The sequence below is a fragment of the Callithrix jacchus genome, chromosome 20 (assembly GCF_049354715.1).
Source record: "Callithrix jacchus isolate 240 chromosome 20, calJac240_pri, whole genome shotgun sequence".
Taxonomy (NCBI): Eukaryota; Metazoa; Chordata; class Mammalia; order Primates; family Cebidae; genus Callithrix; species Callithrix jacchus.
The window spans coordinates 13,801,263-13,822,568 of NC_133521.1; the positions used below are offsets into that span (position 1 = coordinate 13,801,263).

Below are 21,306 nucleotides of genomic sequence, written 5' to 3' on the forward strand. Positions count from 1 at the left end.
TGTTCTCCAACTCACTATTTCTATACAGCAAAAGGTGAGATTGAGAAGAGCAACCAACTTCTCCACCATCTTGGGTTCTCTGGCAGGAGACCTGTCTCTACCTTAACTCATAGAAAGCATCACAAGTGTCTGAAAGGAGAACCATCCCTGAGGAGAGGCAGAGAAAAGGGGGAGGCAGTACCTACAACAGCATCACACTGCAGGAGATTTGTCCCACAGGTCTTCTGGAATGAATCCCTAGTCAGTCTTCCCACACTGCTGAGGTATCACCTTTAAAATCCCCCTTTCAGGAAGGGCAGTGCTTAGATCATTTTTAAGTGCCAAGGCAAACCTGGGCTTAAGGCACTACCTAGAGTTGAAAATGGGTCAGTGGCCTAGTGGTGAACAATCTCTAAACAAATATATCCAATAGAAAACAAAACAAGTCAGCCAGGGAAGACAGAAACAAATAATCCTTCCATACAAAGATATAAACATACATCCATAAGAAGCAACTGCAAACAGGGAACCATGATCTCCTCAAATGGACAAAGCAAGGAACCAGCGACTGACCCTAACGAGATGGTGAGATGTTATCTCTTTCACCAAGAATTCAAAATAGTAGTTTTAAGGAAACTCAGTGATCTCCAAGAAAACTCAGAAAAGCAATTCAGAAACTCATCAGAGAAACTTAACAAGGAGACTAAAAAAATTTTAAAAACCAAACAGAAATCTTGGAACTGGGAACTATGTTCATTGAACTTAAAAACTCATTAGAAGCTCTCAACCACAGAATGGATCAAGCAAAGGAAAGATGAGTGAGCTTGAAAATAGGCTTTTGAAAATACACAGTCAGAGGAGAAAGAAAGAATGAAAAGCAATAAAGATTACCTACAAGATGTAAAAAGTTACATCAAAAGGCCAAATCTGAGAATTATTAGTATTCAAAGAGAGTTCAACAAGAGTGAGAGACAAAAAGCCTGACTCAAACAAACAAACAAAAAGCTTCCCAAAACTTGAGAAAGAGACAAATGTCTATGTATTGGAAGGTCAGAGAATAAATACCAGGAAGATCTGGCCTAAGTAAGACTGCACCAAGGCATATATAATGAAACTCTCAAAGGTCAAGGGCAAAGAGAAGACCCCAAAACAACAAAAGAAAACAAGCAAATATTATATAAAGGAGCCTCAATGTGTCTAGCAACAGACTTGTCAATGGAAATCCTACAGGCCAGGAGGAAAAGGAATTATACTTCTAAAGTGCTGAAAGAAAAAATACTGTCACTCAAAATTACTGCATTCAGCAAAGCTGTTCTTCGAATACGAAGGAGAGAGAGTCTTTGCCAGACAAATAAAACCTGAGAGAATTCGCTACCACCAGACCCATCAGACAAGAAGTACTAAGAGAAGTTCTTCAATCTGAAAGTAAAAAATAAACAAATAAAGTGCAAAAAAAAAAAATTGAAGGCATAAAAGTTTCTGGTAAAATTAAGTACACAGACAAACCCAGGATCCTCTAATACTGTAATTATGGTGTGCAGTCCACTCATAACTCTAGTATGGAGGCCAAAAGACAGATACATCCAAACAATAATAGCTACAGCAAACTGTTAAGAAATGGGTAATATGAAAATATGTAAGTCGAGACAAATAAAAGTCAAAATGGGAGAGGGAGTAAAGTGTAGGTTTTTAAAATTTTTTTTGCTTCTATTCTTTTCTTTGTGATCTAAGATAAGTTGTCCTGTCCTTATAATAACTGGTTATATCTATAAGATGTTTTTGTAAGCCTCATGGTAACCACAATGTAAAAACTTATAATAGATTCACTAAAAATAAAAAGCAATGAATTAAACATACTACCAGAGAAAATCACTTAACCACAAAGAAAGACAGGAAGAAAGGAAGAGAAGAGTTGCAAAGCAACCAGAAAACAAGCAACAAAATGTCAATAGTAAACCCTTACTAAACAATAACGCTGAATATTATCCCTGAATGTAAGTGGATTCAGTTCCTAATTAAAAGACATAGTGGCTGAATGAATAAAGAAACAAGACTCAACCATGTGCTGCCTATAAGAAAACCTGTAAAGACACAGAGACTGAAAGTGAAAGGGTGGAAAATGATAATCCATGCAACCAGAAGCTGGAAGGGAGCAGTAGTTATACTTATATCAGAAAAAATAGACTTCAAATCAAAAACTGTGAAAAGAAACAAAAATGGTCATCACATAATGATAAAGGGTCAATTCAGTAAAAGGATATAACAATTATAAATACCTATGCACCCAATACCAGAGCTTCCAAAGTATATAAAGCAAACATTAACAGATCTAAAGGAAGAAGTAAACCGCAGTACAATAATTGTAGGAGACTTTAACAACCCACTCTTGGTAATAAGACAGACTGTAAAAACAGAAAATCAACAAACGCTGGAGTTAAACTACACACTACCTAATAGGCCTAACTGACATTTATAAAGCATTTCACTCAACTGCTGCAGAATACACCTTCTTTTCATCAGCATATAGGACATTCTCCAGAAGAGACCATATATCAGGTGATAAAACAAGCCTCAATACATTCAAAAAAGTAGAAATGATATCAAGTATCTTTTTTGATGATGATGAAGTCAAACTAGGAATTAATAAGAAGAAGAATGTTGGAAACTTTACAAACATGTGGAAATTAAACAGCATGTCCCTGAATGAACAATAGGTCAAAGAAGTTAAGAAGGAATTTTAAAATTTATTGAAGAAAACAAAAATGGCCAGAATATATGGGTTACAGCAAAAGCAGTAGTAAGAGAGAAGTTTATAGCAGTAAACACTAGAAAGACTTTAAAGAAACAATCTAATGCTGCACTTCAAGGAATTAGAAAAGAAAGGAAAAGAACAAAATTAATAGAAGAAAAGAAATAATAAAGATAAGAGCAGACATAAATGAAATTCAGACTAGACAATTTACAGATTAACAAAATGAAAAGTTCTTTTTTGAGAAGATAAAATAACAAATTTTTAGCTAGACTAAGAAAAAATGAGAGACGACCTACATAAATAAAATGAGAAATGAAAAGGGAGACATAACTGAGACCACAGAAATACAAAAATATTACAAGAGACTAGTATGAACAACTATACTCGAACAAATTGGAAAAGCTAGAAGAAATGGATAAATGTCTGGACATATATAACCTATCGAGATTGAACTGTGAAGAAATATCAACCTCAATAAACCAATAATAAATAATGTGATCAAAGCCATGAAAAAATATCTCCCAAAAAGGTAAAGCCCAGGACCCGATAGCGCCACTGATTAACTGTGTCAAACATTTAAAGAAGAAGTAATACCAATTTTTCTCAAACTCTTCCAAAAAATTGAAGACAATGGTACACTTCCAAACTCATTCTATGAGGCCACCATTACCCAGATATGAAAATCAGATAAGGACATAATTAAAGAAAAGAAAACTACAGGCCATATCACTGAAGAACGCAGATGCACAAATTCTCAACAAAATACTAGCACAAAATACAACACATTAACAGAAACAAGAACTAAAACCACTTGCTTATTTCAATAGACATCAAAAAAGCATTTTATAAAATTCAATATCCCTTTATGATAAAAACTATTATAAAACTGAGTATAGAAGGAACATACTCAAAATAATAAATCCTATTTATGACAAACCCACAGTTAATATCATATTGAATGGGAAACACTTGCAGGCCTTTTCCCTAAGATCTGGATAAAACAAGGATGCCCACTTTCACCACTTTTATTCAGTATATTACTGAAAGCCCTGGAAGAGTAATTAGGCAAGAGAAAGAAATAAAGGGCATTCCAACTGGAAAGAAAGAAGTCAAATTATCCTTATTCACAGATGACATGGTCTTATACTTAGAAAAATCTAAAGAATGCGCCAAAAACGGTTAGAACAGATAAACAAATTCAGTAAAGTTGCATAAAATACCTAGTAATCAATTTAATCAAATAAGTGAAAAATCTATACAAAAAAACTATAAAACACTAATGAAAGAAATTAAGCAGACACACACACAAAAAAGAAAGATATTCCATGCTCATGGATTTAAAAAATTAATAGTGTTAAAATGACCGTATTACTCAAAGCAATTTATAGATTCAATGCAATCCCTATCAAAATACCAATAATAGTCTTTACAGAAATAGGAAAAAAATTCTAAAATTTATCTGGAACCACAGAAGACCCTTAATAGCCAGAGCAATCCTGAGCAAAAAAAAAAAAAACAAAGCTGGAGGCATCATCTACCTGACTTCAAAATTTATTTCAAAGTGATTGTAACCAAATCAGTGTGCTACTGGCATAAGAACAGACACATACACCAATGGAACGGAGTAGGGACCACAGATACAAATTACACACATTTAAAAAACAATGAGTATGCTGGGAAAACTGAATATCTACACGCAGAAGAATGAAACTAGACCTCTATAGCTTACCGTATACAAAAATGAAATCAAAATGGATTAAAGACTTAAATCTAAGACCTGAAACTTTGAAACTACTGGATGAAAGCATTGAAGAAATCCTACAGGACATTGGTCTGGGCAAAGATTTCTTTGTGTAAGACCTCAAAAGCACAAGCAACCAAAGCAAAGATAGACAGATAGAATTATATTAAGTTAAAAAGCTTCTGCACAGCAAAAGAAATGATCAGCAAAGTGACGAGACAACCCACAACATGAGAAGATGTTTGTAAACTCCCAACTGACAACAGATTAATCATCAGAATATATAAGGAGCTCAAACAATTCAACAGCAAATAAACAATTCAAATAAAAAATGGGCAAATGATCTGAGTAGACATTTCCAAAAGAAGACATACTAATGGCCAACAAGTACATAAAAAACAATGTTCAACATCAGTAATCATCATAGAAATGCAAATCAAAACAACAATGAGATACCATATCACTCCAGTTAAAATGGCTTTTATCAAAAAGACAAGCAAAAACTGATACTGGCAAGAATGCAGACAAAGGAGAACTCTCGTACACTGTTGGTGGAAATGTAAATTAGCACAGCCATTATGGAGAACAGTTTGGAGTTTCCTCAAAAAACTAAAAATAAAACTAACATATGACTCAGCAATTCAACTACTGGGTATATATCCAAAACAAAGCAAATCAATATGTCCAAAAAAAATCTGCTCTCCCATATTTATTGCAGCAGTATTTACAACAGTCAAAATAATCAACCAAACTGCCCATCAATGAATAAATGGATAAAGAAAAAAATATATATATCTTCTTTTCTTATATGTATATATATATACATATAGATATATTTATGATACATAGATGTATGTATATATACACATATATATACACACACACACACAATGGAATATTTTTCAGCCATAAGAAAGAATAAAATCTTGTCATTTGCAGCAGCATGGAGAGTACTGGGCATCATTATGCCAAGTGAAATAATCCAAGCACAGAAAGACAAATAGCACATGTGAAATGGGACTTAATCAAACTAAAAAACTTCTGCACAACAGAAGAAATAACCGGCAGTCTAAATAGACAACCTAAAAAATAGGAGAAAATATTTCCAAACTATAGATCTGACAAGGGACTAATATCTAGAATCCACAAGAAACTCAAACAAATTACTCATATGTGGGAGATAAACAAGGCAGGTAATGGTAGAGAGGAGAAGAATGAAGAGAAGTTGATTAATGGGTACAAATACATGGTTTGATAGAAGAAATAAGACCTAGTGTTAGCTAGATCACTAGGGTGACCACAGTTTATAACATTCTATCATACATTTTTAAATAGCAAGAAGATGTGAATTGCAATAGTTCTAGAATGAAGAAAAAAATATTTAAGGTGATGGGTATGCCAAGTACAATGATTTGATCCTTACAAACTATATGAATATATTAAACTGTCACAAGTACCCCAAAACTATGTACATCTTTAGGTACAATTTTTTTAAAGAATAGAAAAAATGGAATACATCTGTTCATTGTCCTTCAACTAATAAGTATTAAGGGACTGCAATAAAAGTGTGAAAAATGGAATTAAAAGATAAAAATTAAAAATATAAACTTTATTTCTCAACATAAGCTGCATCAAGTTCAAGACATTTTTATAAGCAGTGATGTGAGCCATTTGGTCCATCCCTGAAGAACTGAGGGTCCTTGCAACTTAACCATGTCAATGAAGTCACTTTTACATTATTAACTGAAGAAAAATGAGTGCCCTTTAAAAATTGTTTAAGATTAGTAAATAAAATAAGTTGGAAGAGGCCAAATTAGGACTTTAAGGTAAATCCCTCATGGTTCCTCATCAAAACTCTGGCAAAATTACCATTGTTTAATGAGAGAAATGAGCAGTAACGTTGTCATGCTGGAGAAGGACTCTCTGGTGAAGCTCTTCTGAGCATTTTTGCTAAAGCTTTAGCTTTCTCTAAACATTACCATAATAAGTAGATTATTCTTTGGCTTTCAAGAAAGTCAACATGCAAACTGCTGTGAGAAGCCCAAAAACCTGTTGCCATGACCTTTGCTCTTGACCAGTCTGCTTTTGTTTCGACTCAACCACATCCACCTCTTGGTAGCTATTGCTTTGATGGTACGTTGTCTTTGGGATTGTACTGGTAAAAAGCCATGAAGGTGGAAGGGTGGGAGGGGGATAAGGGAAAAAGAAATCCCCCATTGTGTCTAATGTACCAGTTTGGGTGACAGGTACACTAAAAACCCAGACTTCATCACTGTACGTTCATTCATGTAACCAAAAACCACTTGTACCCCTAAAGCTATTGAAATTTGTTTAAAAGATGCCCAACCTTCATCTTAATAAGAAGTAAACATCAATTTTTAAGAAATAAAATAAAATTTCCATTGAGACTCTGCTCTTGCCTATAGCTGATCTGGGTGCAACAGTTCTGACACCCATGTAAAGTTTCCTCAACTTTTTTCAGTCAGAGTTTGGTAAGCCAAACCAGTTGGGATGTCTATGGTGTTGGCTGTTGATTCTGCTGTCAATCATTAGCCCTCTTCAAAGCCTTTCCTCATCCCCTGCTTTCTGATATGCTTCTGACCTGACCTTGTCTTGGCAACCCTATCTGTGTCCCCAGGACTCAGAGGTCTCATGTGACTCTGATCTCACATCATGGGAAGGTCTTTTAGCCTGCGTCCAAGGCCCTAGATGGATGTCCAGTCCATCTGGACATCTGGTCCTTTCCAGCCGCAGCCTGCAGATGCTTCCCACTCTCCTGGGAAAATGACTCCCCAACAGCCTCGCGAAGGGAGATGAGCACTTGGCTCACAAGCCTGGCTGGCAGTCACACAAAGCATCCCCCTTACATCCCCTCCTCAGAATCCCAAGAAGAGGGGCATGCATCATGCCTGTCCATATATCACCCCCTGCCACATTCAGACAATCTGGTCGCATCTCTCATGTGCACCCCATCCCCGTGACTCCCTACAACCACACTGGCCCCTCTGAGCCTCCACATCCACAGACCCAAGTCATCACTTCAAAATTAGAGTGCTTCCAAATTAGGGCCAGACCCAAAATTTATGGAGCCACCCTAAATACTCAGCAATCAAGATAAATACTATTTTCATACACTATTATTAAATGAATGCAAAATATGTTCATGATGAACAAAATAGCAAAAATTTACATGAAGACAGAATCCGACAGGGCGTAGATTGGGTTGAAGAAAGTGAGGCTGAGTCATGAAAGTGTAGGATTAAATGCTGTCTTTATTGAAAATGTTGATATTTTGCCCACAATTGAATTTTTTCTGCATTACTTTGAAATTTTCTAAAATATCACAGAAATATGCTGTCTATCTTAAATACTGATGTTTGGCCCCCACTTCAGTTCTGAGGCTGCAATGAGAACCTTGCTCTCCTGACCTTAATTTCAGTTCTGTAAAATCCAGTTGTGGTCCCCTCACCATCCTCCTTGGCCCCATCAGTGGCTCCCCGATATTGTCAAGATATGGGCAAAACCCTATGTTGTCTAGGTCCTCATGGTTGGTTGGGTCTCTGTCCACCTCTGTTCCAATCACTAATGGTCAGATGGAACACATCCATGTAGCCATAAGGATTGTCAGAATATTGAAAACACTTCCTCATCTCAAGCACACCTACACCAAATGTCCCCTGACATCCTCCCTCCTCTTGCAGGACCGTCAGAAACCCCCACAATTCAGCAACTAAAGGACCAATATCTGACCAACTTGATTCCCTAGGCTCTGCCCATGCAGTATTTTCTATAGTGCCCTGTCCAGCTTCATCCTTCGCCAGGCTCCTCTCTCTGCTCCAGCCACACCAGCCTTTGCCCTGTCTCTCTGAATATGCTGTTCCCTCTGCCTGGCACTTGCTATCTTCCCCTCTCTGCCCAGTTATCTCTGACTCACCCTTCAGATTTCCCCCAAGTGTCACTACTGCAAGGAGTTATCACAAGAGAGGGTCTATTATAAAAGCCAGTTTGGTTCTGTTTTTTGCACTCCTTAGCCATGTGATGCCCTATGCCACCTTGGGACTCTGCAGAGAGTCCCCACCAGCTAGAAGGCCCTCACCAGATGCAGCGCCCTGATTTTGGACTTCCCAGCCTCCAGAACTGTCACAGGCTTTTCTGACTTCCTTTTGAATGGTTCTCTTCATGCTGTGTGCTACTTCTGTGGTTCTAATCACAGCTGTAATTTTACATTGTTTGTGTGATTTTTTTAAAAAATAAGTTTTCCAGTGCTAAACTGTAGACTTCATGAAAATAGAGAAACTGGGCCTGTCTTTGTTTTATCTCCAGTGCCTATAAAAGTACTGATACATAGACACACACTAGGTCTGTTCCCTTGAGAAGGGGAATAGAGGAGATGCATAAGAGCCACTTATAGAATATGACTTAAGTCAGACAAACAAAATACATTCTACTTCAGGATCATGGTGCCTGAAATCACATCACCAGTATGATTCTGTAAGGTCGGGCATTTTTGGTGAATTACCACATTAAGCCCAAAGCCCCATTTCCATATGGAGAAATCAAGGCCCAGGGAGACGAAATTAGTTATCCGAAGCTATATAGTAAGAGGCCTAGTGACAGAACCAGGGTTCTTGACTCCTATTACAGTGCTTTTTCCACTCCACCCTCTGCTACTCTCTCTTCATCCCAGGAATTACGTCCAATATCCAAAGTTCCCTACTATAAATATTCTTCCTTCTCATTCCCTTTCTACAGTCTTCTGCAGTCTATTAGACAGTAATGGAGCTGAGAACCATGGAGAAGAGAAATCTATGCAGTTAACGAAGAACAGAGGTAAGATCCTTTAACCAAAGGTCCTCCACCTCACCATGATACCCAGAAGGAATTAGCCTAAGTCTGCTCTGCTACAAAACACCTGAAGTCAGTCAATGACAACCTACTGATGCGAGGTCAAGTGCAATCTTCTTAGAGTGACATGACAGGTCTTGGGTGATCTGGCCCTTGCTCTGTCTCCTCCCCATCTCTTACTGTTGCAATTCATATCCCACATTGCTGTCATTCTGGACTGGCCTTAACCCTATTTTCACCCCTCTGATCCTTTATGCATGGCACTTCTACTTTTTAAAAGACCCTTCTCTTAATTTATCAGGCTAACTAACAGCCCTCAGTCCTTTTGAGGCCTGCCTCATGCATCCCCTTTTCCAGGAAGCTCTTCCAACCTTCCCTCAAATTAGGTTAGACTGGGTTGCAAGCCCACTGCACCGTGACTCCTGGCCTCTCACTACTCAACCATGAGATTCCTGAGGAGAGAGACCTCGCCTTGGGCACTGCTGTACCTCTCATGATGAATCATGTGATGCTTATGAAGTATCTACCATGTGTTAAATGCATACCAGACACTGGCTGCCATGGTGAATGTTTGCCCCCTCTGAAACTCATGTTGAAACCCAATCACCAATGTCACATTATGAAGAGGTAGAACTTTTAAGAGGTGATTGGGTCATGAGGGCTATGCCTTCATAAATGGATTAATCCACTCAAGGATTAATAGATGAAATTGATTGGTGGATTATTACAGGAGTGGGTTGGTTATCGCAAGAGTGTGTCTATTATAAAAGCCAGTTTCGTTCTCTTTCATGTAATTCCTATCCATGTGGTGCCCTGTGCCATCTCAGGACTCTGCAGAGTCTCCACCAGCAAGAAGGCCCTCACCAGATGCAACCCCTTGATTTTGAAATTCCCAGCCTCCAAAACTGAAAGAAATAAATTTGTTTTTTTAATAAATGACCCAGTCTCAGGTATTCAGTTATAACAACGGAAAATAGACTAAGACACTGGTGATACAATGATGAATAGAGGTCTCTCTTCTTGTGGAGTTTACTTTCCAGTGGGTGAGACAGAGAGTAAATATGTTAGTTAATTAGTTAGTTCATTTGTTCATTCATTAAATTATAAATTATTGTTAGTGTTTAAAATAAATAGTGTGTAATGACAGAAAATAATGGGGAGGGGAGAATGGGCCACACTGGATGGAGTCATCAGCGAGCCCTCTCTGAACAGATGAGATCTAGGCTGAGACCTGAAGTATAGAAAGGAGCCAGCCATGAGACCAACCCAGCAGAGGAAATGCACTAGCAAATAGCCTGAAAAGAAAGAGCTTGTTGAGTCTGAGGCAGAGTAAAAAAGGCTCAGTGAGCTGGGGGCTGATGCGATGAGGTTCAAGAGGAAGGCAGGAGCCATATGCACAGCAACTCAGATAAGTGCAAAAAGTAGCCACTAAAGAACTTTGATCTGGCTGTTTTGTGAAGAATGAATTTAGGGGATACAAAGGTAGGAGTAGGGGCATTAATTAGATGACTATTCCTTGAAGTATCTGGGCACCCCATGGCCCAGTCGAGTTGATACATGAAAATTAATCATCATTCATCTTAGAATACCATTTCTTCTCCTTCCATATATCGAAAGTCAAGCCATCCTCCAAGGCCCAGTAAAGTAAAGACACATCTTCCTCGAAGTCTTCCACCAAACTCCTTTTCCCTCGGAGTTCTACATCATTTTTAAACTTTACTTATAGTCAACCTCAGAGTCTCTCTGGGTAGATGTCTATGTGTAATTTCTTTGCCAGTGCATTCTTCCATGAACTCTTCTGATGATGTTTCATTGATCAATGCTTTTATTGGCATATTCTTTCTTCCATGCGTACTCCATCTAGCCCTTCTGGCAATGTATACAATATGAGAGATAGGCATGCCTTCCAACTGTCTCATCACAAAGTTATAAGAAATAGAAGTTAATAAACAGGAAGCAACATATAAAAACATTGAGTCAAAGAGATGACACACAAATCTGACATTTCCATTGCTGCCAAAATTCCAATCTGTAAATGGGTCTTTCACGGTCACCAAAGTAGGGAGCCCATGAGCCCATGTTCTTAGGCCTGCCTTCCTCCTGACTTCAGTTCAGCATTCTCTGATGTGGTGCTTCAGTTGTCACTCTTCCTTGAAGCCTCTGTCACCTCCAGTCTTCCCAGCACTCCAGTAAGCATGCTGTTATTTTCAGACCACCCTCAGCAGCATGCCTAATTTCCCATGATACCTAGAAATCTACTTTCCATGTCTCAGAGAATTAATGGAAGACAAAGAATTCATGGAGAGACCTGGGGTTTGCCTTGCACAATGCCATCTTTGCAGCTCTGCAATCCCACATCGTCTCCTCCTGTGTGTGTTTGTATGAAGCACTTTCTGGAAAATCCATTTGAGAATCCTCTAGGATCTCTGCACAGTCAGATAATTCCCCTCCCACACCCTTCTGGCCATGATGCTCTTTTTATCGAAGCACCTACAAGCTGGAAAGCAGGGTCATCCTATGGTGTATCTTTTTTATTGGACCCAAGCATACACTGGGTTTCCCCAGCTGGCCCCTAAGTCTGAGGGCCAGTTCTTAGTCCTAACATTTTTTGTGTCTCCCTGACTTTTAGTAGTAGGTGCTCCTCTAATCCCTGCTAATCATTAAGTGATACCAATCCAGATGAGAGAATTAGCTAATTCAGTGGAGGGATGCCTTTTTGAGAGTATATATTAGGTTGCTAGAGACTTCCAACAGCCAAAATAGTTTTTATTTTAGGTGACAGAGGTCACCTAAAGCTGAGGAGCCCTTTAAGGAGGAAAACATTTTTTAAGCATCCATTAAATGTAAAGTATTGTACTGTAACATTTACTGATTGATTACCATGTGTAAGGCATCATCTCATATGCTTCATATATATCCATACATATTAAACAATTTATTCCTGAAGACAACTCTAATGAGGAAGCATTATAATTATAATTCCTTGATAGACAAGGAAACTGAGGCACACAGCTGTTAAGTACAGCAGCAAATGGCCTGCACGAGACCGGGCAGATACATGACACTATTACAAAGAGCAGAGTAAGACAAATACCACAAGAAAGGAAAACATAACATGTCCTTCAAGACCCAACTAAAGATCTGTGCATTTTAGTAAAGGCGTCTCTAACCCCTGCCTCCAGCAGAGCTGACTACACCCTTCATTGCCCCCTCCTGCCGAGACACAGCATTGACATAACCCCAATCACCCTACATGATGACTGCTTCCATATCTTCCTCCCTCACTGGGCCATGAGCTCTCCTGGAGGGCAGGGACAGATTGTGCACCAGGCCTTGTTGATGATACAGCAGTAAGGCAGGCTTACCTGAAGGCCTCCATCCCGAAGTGACATGTGACTTCCACTCACATTCCATTGCCCACAGCAAGCAGCATGCTTCTGGTTGCATTCCACACCTCAGACTTTGCCTGGTGAAACTCACTATGCCAAAAAAAAAAAAAAGAAAGGAAACCATGGGGATGGGGACTGACAGTTGGATGAGTGACAAACAGGTGGAGAATGGCCAAGCCAAGTGGGCACATTATATTCACACCTGGGACCCCTGCAAAGAGGCACTTCAGGAAATGTAGGAAAGCCATAAGTGAGGTCTGGATGGTGTGGGATGTGGTGAGAGCCTTTGGGACACAGAAGAAAGAACCCACGCTGAAGCATAATTCTTCTTGTTATGTTAATTCCCCACCTGACCTTGGACAGAACCCTTTCCAAAAAGGGTCCTCTTTCTCTCCATTGGAAAAATATTAGGCTACAAGCTTACGGTCTCATAGTTCAAAGATTCCATGATCTTGACAACCATGCCAGGCACCTGCCTCATCTATGTGCCAAAGATGATATCTACCCCCTGGTTTAGGATCCCAATGAAGTTTAGCAGATTTGCCAAATGCTATAGAGAAATAGATAATTTTCCTTTCCCATCTTTAAAAGTCATCTTTTTCTCTACACACAATTTTCTCCTTTTGAATACTGAGTTCCAAGAGTGAATAAGCTATATCATCTCCAAGTTTCCAGAAATGTAGATTCCATGGAGCAAGGGAAAGAAGGAATGAACCATCTTTTCCCTTTCGTCACAGGAAGCTGCAGCACACTTCTAAAGTAAGATGGGCTTCTAATTATTAAAAATAAACCCTGGCCCACAGCCTGATTTGCACATTAATGTAGCCAGCAGATGCAGACTTGCAAACACGCTCTCTGGCTCCATACTGAGACCCAGCTTTTCTGCCCACTTGTCATGCTGAGATTCTCTAAGGACAACCATTTCTGTTTGGAGAACCATGAAATCAGCTAATTGCTCTCTCAAGGAAGGGGATGGTGCCCTGGGGCTTAAGCGGGCAATAGGTCCCTAGAATCTGACAGAGGAAGCTAAGGAGAATGAAAGGCAACTTAAGATATGTAGATATGTATTAATACTCTTTTAATATTAAGTAGCTGATACTACTTAATATCAGTAGTATTAACACCAACTGATACATTAACACCAACTGATACTGGCTAATTCAGAGGAAGTTGGTGGCGGGGGTTGTTACTGTTTTGTTTTGTTTTGTTTTGTTCACGTACCTGAAAAGTCTAGAATGTGGGAGATGACTACTAACTTCAGGAATGACTGGATCTATGTATTTCAGCAAGCTCATTAGGAGTTTGTCTTTCTCTTTCTTAGCTCACTTTCCTCAATGTGCCATTTTACTCTCAGGCAAACTCTTCTCAAGCTGTGACAAGATTTCATCCCTGTAGGTAAATAACCCCAGTGAAGAGAAATCCTGTTTCCTACTAGTTCCCACAAAACTCTCAGAAATAACCATTGTACAGTTTGAATCACATGTTCATTCCTCAACCAATCATTGCAGCCCTGAGATAGAATACATTAACTGGTCAGATCAGAGCACATGGAAGAGGGTTGAGGTCCACCCCACTCACATCTCATGAACTGAGAGTACTAAGAGGTAGTTCCCCAAAGAAAAAACAACTTTAAAACCTGGGCTAAATATGTGCACCATTCTGAGGACTCTGCATAGTAAATATTAACAGGTAGATAGGGAAGTAAGTCCCGAACTCAAAGTACCATTGAATGTTGTGAATTCTTTTTTCCCCTCTGTTTTACAAGAACCAATGGCCTGATATCCTGACATGGTCATTAACATGAATAGAGAGCTCTAGGAGACACTCTATAGTTCTGGGTCAAGAAGTAGGAAAGGAACTCACACTCTCATATAGGAATGAACTGAAAAACACCATCAACAAGTAAGACCTGACTGACATTTATGGAATACCCTCATCCAACAAAAGCAGCATACAATTTTTTTTTCAAGTGCATATTAAATATTCACCAAGATAGATCATAATCCTGAGTCATAAAACAAACTTTAACCAATTTAAAATAATTGAAAGTATACAAATTATGTTCTCAAACTATAATGGAATTAAACTGGAAACCAATAAGAGAAAAAGAAGAGGAAAATATCTAAATGCTAACATATTAAGCAACACACTTCTAAGTAATTCATAGGTCAAAAAAGAAGTCTCAAGAAATATGAGAAAATATATGAACTGAATGAAAATAAAAATACAGCCTATCAAAATTTTCAAGTTGCATCTAAAACTAAGTGTTTAGATGAAAATGTATAATATTAAATCCTTATGTTGGTTAAAAAAGAAAGAAAAAAAGAAAAAGATCTCAAATCAATCATCTAAGTTTCTACCACGAGAAACTAGAAAAAGAAGAGTAAAACAAAACCGAAGTAACCAGGAGAAAGAAAGCAGTAAAAGTAATGCAGAATCAGTGAAATTGAAACAGAAAGACTACAGAGAAACTTAATCAAGCCAAAGGTGTTTTTTTAATAATTGAAGAAATTAAAATGTTTCTAGCAAGACTGACAGAGAAAAAAGAGAGAAGATACAAATTATTAATATCAGGAATGAAAGAGATACAGATCCTGTGGCCATTAAAAAATAATAAGGAAATACTACAAACATAATACATACAAATTCAAAAACTTAGATAAAATAGAACAATTCTTAGAAAACCACAAAAAATAAAACTCATCCAAGATGAAATGAATGAACTACCTAAATAGTCCTACAAATATTAAAGAAATTGAATCTATCTTTAAAAGTCTTCCAAAAGAAAAGTCATTTCCAGGCCAGATACCTTTACTGGAAAATTCTACAAAATATTTAAAGAAGAAAAAAGCATTAATTCTACACAATTTCTTTCAGAAAATAGAAGTGAAGGAAGCATATACCCACTCATTTCATGAAGCCAGTATACCAAAAACATACAAAAATAGTGACAAACCAAAAAACTGCAGACTAATACCCTTTATAAACATAAAAACAAAATTTCTCAACAAAATATAGCAACCAAATTTTAAAAAAGACACACACAACCAAGTGGAATTTATAGCAGTAAATAAGGCTAATTCAATATTTAAAAAATCAATCAATGTAATCTACTCTAGTAGAATTTTAAAAGGCAAAATACATCATCATATGTAATCCAGAAAATGGATTTGACAAAATACAACAATTCATGATGAAAACTCTCCATAAACTTGAGATAGAAGAAAACATCCTCCATCTGATAAAGAGCAAATGTAAAAAGCCTATGGCTAACATTCTACTTAATAGTAAATTGTGAATGTTTTTCTTATCAGATTGGGAGCAAGGCATGGATGAATTCTCCCTGCTTCTTTTTAATATTGTATGGGAAGTCCTAGCTATTTGCAATAAGCAGAGAAAAGAATCAAAAGGCATACAGATTAGAAAAGAAGAAATAAAACCTTCTATTTGTAGATGACATAGCTTTCTAGACAGAAAGTACCAAGGAATCTATAAAAGCTTCTAAAACTAATACATGAGTTTAGCAAGATTGCAAGGCAAACCATATAATCAATCACATTGCTATATACAAGCAACATAAAATTGGAAAACAAAATTTTAAAACAATGTCATTCACGATACCCCTCCAAAAAATGAAATACTTATATAAAATCTGTATGCTGAAAACTATACAAAATGCTTATGAAAGAAGTTAAAGAAGACCTCAATACATGGAGAGATATACCATATTCATGGATTGCAAAACTCACCATAGTTAAAATGTCAGTTCTTCCCAAAATGATCTAAAGATTTAACACGAATGCAATAAAAATCCCAGAAGGATTTTTTTTTAATATTGACAAGTTGACTTTCAAATATATATGGACATGGAAAAGAGCTAAAATAGTCAAAACGATTTTGAAAAAAGAATTACAAAGTTGGTGCATGTATACTACCTGATTGTAAGATTTCCTACAAAGCTTCAGTTATCCAGATAGTGTGGTGTCAGCAAAAGGACAGGCACATAGATAGCATTAAAAAATTTAAGTTCTTAAATTTTTTTAATTTCTTGAGATCAAAAAATTTAAGTTCTTAAATTTTTTAGTTTCTTGAGATGATCAAATTGTTCTATATTCTGATTGTGGTAGTGGTTGCACAAACCTATACCTGAATTCAAAGTCATAAAACTGTACATCCTTCCAAAACTCAATGTTACTATCTTATATTTTTAAAATAAAAAAAATTTTTAGACCTTTTAATTGAAAAATAAAATTTCCAAGGTGTTAAGTCAGTTCACTGGGGAAAAGAAAATGTTTTTAACAAAAAATACTGAAACAATTGTTTATCCACATGGAAATAAATGAACTTCAACTCTATCTTCATTCCATACACAAACACAATTTAAGACAGATCATAGACTTCAGCAGAAAAGTGAAAACCATAAGGCTTCTAGAATAAAATACAAAAGAATTGTTTTGCATTCTTAGATTAGACAAAAATTTCTTAGGACATTGAAAAGCTCTAAGCATAATGAAAGCAATAGATAACTTGAGCTTAAATTTTTTAAATCCCTGCTTATGAAAAGGCATCATTAAGAAAATGAATAGAAAAAAAATAGTAGAGCGGTTTTTGCCACATTCCTATCTGACAAACAACTTGTGTATAACGTATAAAGAATTACTACAAATCAACAATAAAATGACAAGCTAATTATTTTAAACTGGGCAAATAACTTAAAAGATACTTCACAGAGGAAGATATAGCGAATAAGAAAGGGTACTTAACATCAGTGCAAATTTTAACTACAATGAGATACTGTTCTATGCTCACTAGAATGACTACTCTAACAATACAAAATGTGGAACCTATGCACTGTCGGGAACTCTGCTGTGATACTGTTGGGAATGTAAAATGGTATAACCATTTGGATATCTGTTCATCAGCTTCTACTAAAGTTACACATGCATGTATTGTATGCTTCGACATTCCACTCCTATTTCAACAGAAATGGGTTCATATGTGCACTTAAAATGTGGAAGAGAATGCTAATTGCAGTCTTAATCATAATATCAAAACTGGAAATAACTCAAATGTTTTCAATAGTAAAATAGATAAATAGTGGTATATCCATACAATAAAATACTATTTAGCAGCAGTAAAGGAAAAAACAACGTGGATGAATCTCAAAAACATTACAGTGGGCAACGGAAGCCAGGCACATAATAGTACATATTGGCTGAGTTTGTTCATGTCGAGTCTAGAACACATAAAACTAAGCAAAGGTGATAGAAATCAGAACAGTGGTTGCCTGCAGGCTTGGAAGGTTGGCTACAAATGAGTCCAAGGGAACTTCCTGGAGGGATGTCAATACTTTGTATCTTGTTTTGGATAATGGCTTCACAGCTGATTACAATTTTCCAAACTCATAAAATTAAACATTTTAGAATTGTGCATTTCTAATGCACATAAATTTTACCTCAATTTAGTTAAAGAAAAAAACATTTATAAATGTAGCACTTGACTTTCTACAAACCACTTTCACACCCATTCCCCTATTCCCTCCATGTGATCTTCTCATCAACCCTGGGCAGTAGGAAGATCAGGATTATTGTAAGAATGAGTGATCTATGAGAGAGCAGAATGAGCAAGTGACTCCCAAGGTCACACACAGAGCAAGCTCTTGCCAGAGCAGGGACTAAAGCCCGGGTGTTAGGACTCCACAGCCAGTGCTCCTTATGCAATGCCTTAATTTTGAATGTGCTCTCCCTTTCTCTCAGGCATGACGGAGATCCCCAGGGGCACAGTAAATGTCAGCTTCCTCAATTCTCACCACATTAATCTCAATCCTGCCTTTAAATCTCAATCTCATTCATCATAATCACCAATTTTCACTCTGGGCCATAAACAGTTATATCTGTTTGAAGCAGTGCAGGCTCCAAGCACCAGCTATTATACTAGCGTACATAGAACAGAAAAGACAGGCTGGAGAGGAAGGGCTTTAACCACAGTGTGATGTTAGCCTAGTCATTCCCCCTCTCTGAGACTCAGTTTTCCCATCTTTCATACAAGGGATCTGGACCAAATAAGCTTTAACTGAGTATACTGTAAGAGGATCACCAATGATACTGAAGCTATGAATACACAGACTACGAAGAATTAGGCTTCAATTCTTATATAGTCCCAACAGCAGACTTTAAGCCAGAAGAACTTTGATTCCTTGAAGTTGATAACTGAACGATTCTCCCAATAGAGATATCCACTCATATATTTATCTCATCCAAAGACATCCTCCACTCATGAACCATCCCCTCATTAGGCCTCAAAACAGATGCAATCCCCGGATGCTTAAATCAAACTACCTTTACCACTACACGACCAGGCCTTTACTACAGACAATAGTAAAGAGCTGGAGGGGCAGTATTCATCTTTGTCTGAAACCTCCCATATGAGTATTATCAGCCAAGATATCCCACCTGAAGATTCTCTTTCCAGAGAAAAGTTGCGAGTCATTGAGCTGAAGGGGACTCACCTCCATGCAGAGAAGTGACCAAGACCTCCAGGATTAATCATCTTCCATTTCCTGTTCAAGAAGACTTTAAAGGACCTGACAGACTCTCTGTATTACTTCTGGGTGAAGAAATTGTATTGTAAAGACTTGGGCTCCAGTCCTGGTTCCATCAATAACTGACAATACGACTCTCAACAAGACCCCTCTTCTTTAGCGACTTGTCGCCTCACCATAAAATGGAGTCAATGGCCCCTGACGACCTCCTGGATTGTTGAATAGATCTAATGAAGTAAAAGGTAAGAACATGCCTTGAACAGAAAAAACTCTCTACCACCACTGGGGACCCTCATCTTTTGGGAGACGGAAGGCAGGGCATCCTCTTATCCCTGTGGTGCAGACCAACCTTTTTTCCCATGCCTGTGCAGTGCCACTCGGACCACTAGATGGCAGTAGCTGTCACTTGCCAATTCTGGAAAAAAAGGGTGTGGGAGAGCCAGGGGCCCGCCTGCTTTACAAAAACTAGGCCAAAGCCAGCTCGTTACATCACTTCTGATCCAAGCACCCGGTTCAGTCTGGATTTTTCCTTATTGCAGGCGACAATGCAAAAAACTTCCAGGCTCCTGCGCATTTCAATGCTAATTGTTCGGCCTGAAACCAGTCTTTAACTCCCAGGGATTGGTCCTGCAGGCTCTGACCCATCTTCCCTGGATACAGGCTTCTCTACCTAGCTTCTCCTACTGCCCTCTTCAGCTACCCCATGCTAATACCCCACCCTCAGCCACACTTGAAGTGAATTTCTCATCCTGCCTTTGTATCTCAATCTCATTCATCAGGTACTTATTGATATCTACTTGTGTGCAAAGGCCTGCACCAGGGGCCATGCTGTGGTAAGTGGGACCCAGACCCTGCCCTCGAGGGAAAGAAGGGGGCTAGAGACTACATGAGTTCATATCCACCTCTGCTTCTCACTTGCTATATGCGTGATTTGAATCAGTCACTCAAGTTTTCTCTTCATCAATTTTCTTCATTTTAAAATGGGGTTAATAGTAGGCTTGTTTTGTTTATTAAATGTGCTCATACTGGCCAGTTCTTTGACTTGGAAGGGGGTCTAGCGCTTCATAAGCAATAATCATTTACTGAGCACCTACTAGGAGCAGGTACATTATCTGATTTAATGGTCATATTAATGGCTCAGAAAAATTAAGCCATGTGCACAAGGTTGTTCAGTGAATCAGAAGTAAAGTTAGCATTTGAACCTGGTCTGTCTGACTCCAGGAGCGCTGCCTTCAGCTGTTCTTACAGAAAGTGAGCAGCTAAACAAATGTTTCAAGGGACTTGCAGACGACACTACCAGTTCCAGTCCCAGCAGCACAACTGCAAATTGGGCATCCTAAACCTGCTATTCGGGTCTCAGTGATCTTGTCCTGGATTTAGCTCTAGCACTAACTGGGGCTCAGTGATCTGGGAAAAGACCCCTCCTTGGGACTCAATTTATTCACCTATAAAACAAGGCAGCTTGATAGATCAGTATTTTCCATACATGTCTACTTGTCAAAATCAAGTGGGGTCTTTCTTGAAAGTATGGAATTTTGGACTCCTTTTCAGACCTACTAAAATAGAATCTCCAGAGGAAGGGTCTGCAGATCTGTTTTTAACAAGTGATTCAGAGGATTCTTAGGATCAGGAAAGTTAGGAAAGCATCCTAGGCCCAGATGATCTTAGCAATTCCCCCAGCTCCTACTATCACTCAGTCCGGCTCTTGATCTGCCTCCCTACAGACCCATCATGAACACTGCAGTCCCTCTCCCTATGCCCCAGGATTCGAGCCCCCTGAGCAGTTCCCGACCCTGCATGGATTTGAGAGCTCCTTCCTTCCTGTAAGGCACTTAGGTTCTTAAGGGAGCTAAAGCTATTTAAATAATGAATGGAATTTACAGTAGCAATTGGAATTCATTTAAGCAATAAAAACAATGATTGCAGTAAAGTCTCCTTAAAAATCTTTTCATCGAGTTAGAAGGAAGATAAAGGAACTTCTCCTTTGACTTTCTAACATGCAAATCAGGAAATTTTGACGAGACTCAATTCTAAATTTCTGCAATGTCCATTTGGAAGG

General features: G+C 38.1%; 2 long non-coding RNA genes across 4 annotated transcripts in view; one reads left to right on the forward strand and one right to left on the reverse strand.

Annotated features, from left to right (window-relative positions):
- The window catches only part of LOC108589336 (uncharacterized), a 35,540-nt gene that overhangs the window by 4,246 nt on the left and 9,988 nt on the right, over nucleotides 1-21,306 (reverse strand). The window contains exons 3-5 of one of the 3 annotated variants that reach the window (XR_008478126.2): nucleotides 19,215-19,474; nucleotides 13,928-14,095; nucleotides 12,683-12,796 (exon numbers count right to left, since the gene is read on the reverse strand). This is a non-coding gene — a long non-coding RNA (uncharacterized LOC108589336). The remainder of the gene's footprint in view (nucleotides 1-12,682; nucleotides 12,797-13,927; nucleotides 14,096-19,214; nucleotides 19,475-21,306) is intronic. The other 2 variants (XR_008478125.2, XR_008478127.2) reach the window with 2 other exon arrangements.
- Nucleotides 9,214-10,253, forward strand: LOC144580586 (uncharacterized). Its single transcript, XR_013530478.1, has 2 exons — nucleotides 9,214-9,302; nucleotides 10,145-10,253. It is a non-coding gene; the product is annotated as an uncharacterized LOC144580586 (long non-coding RNA).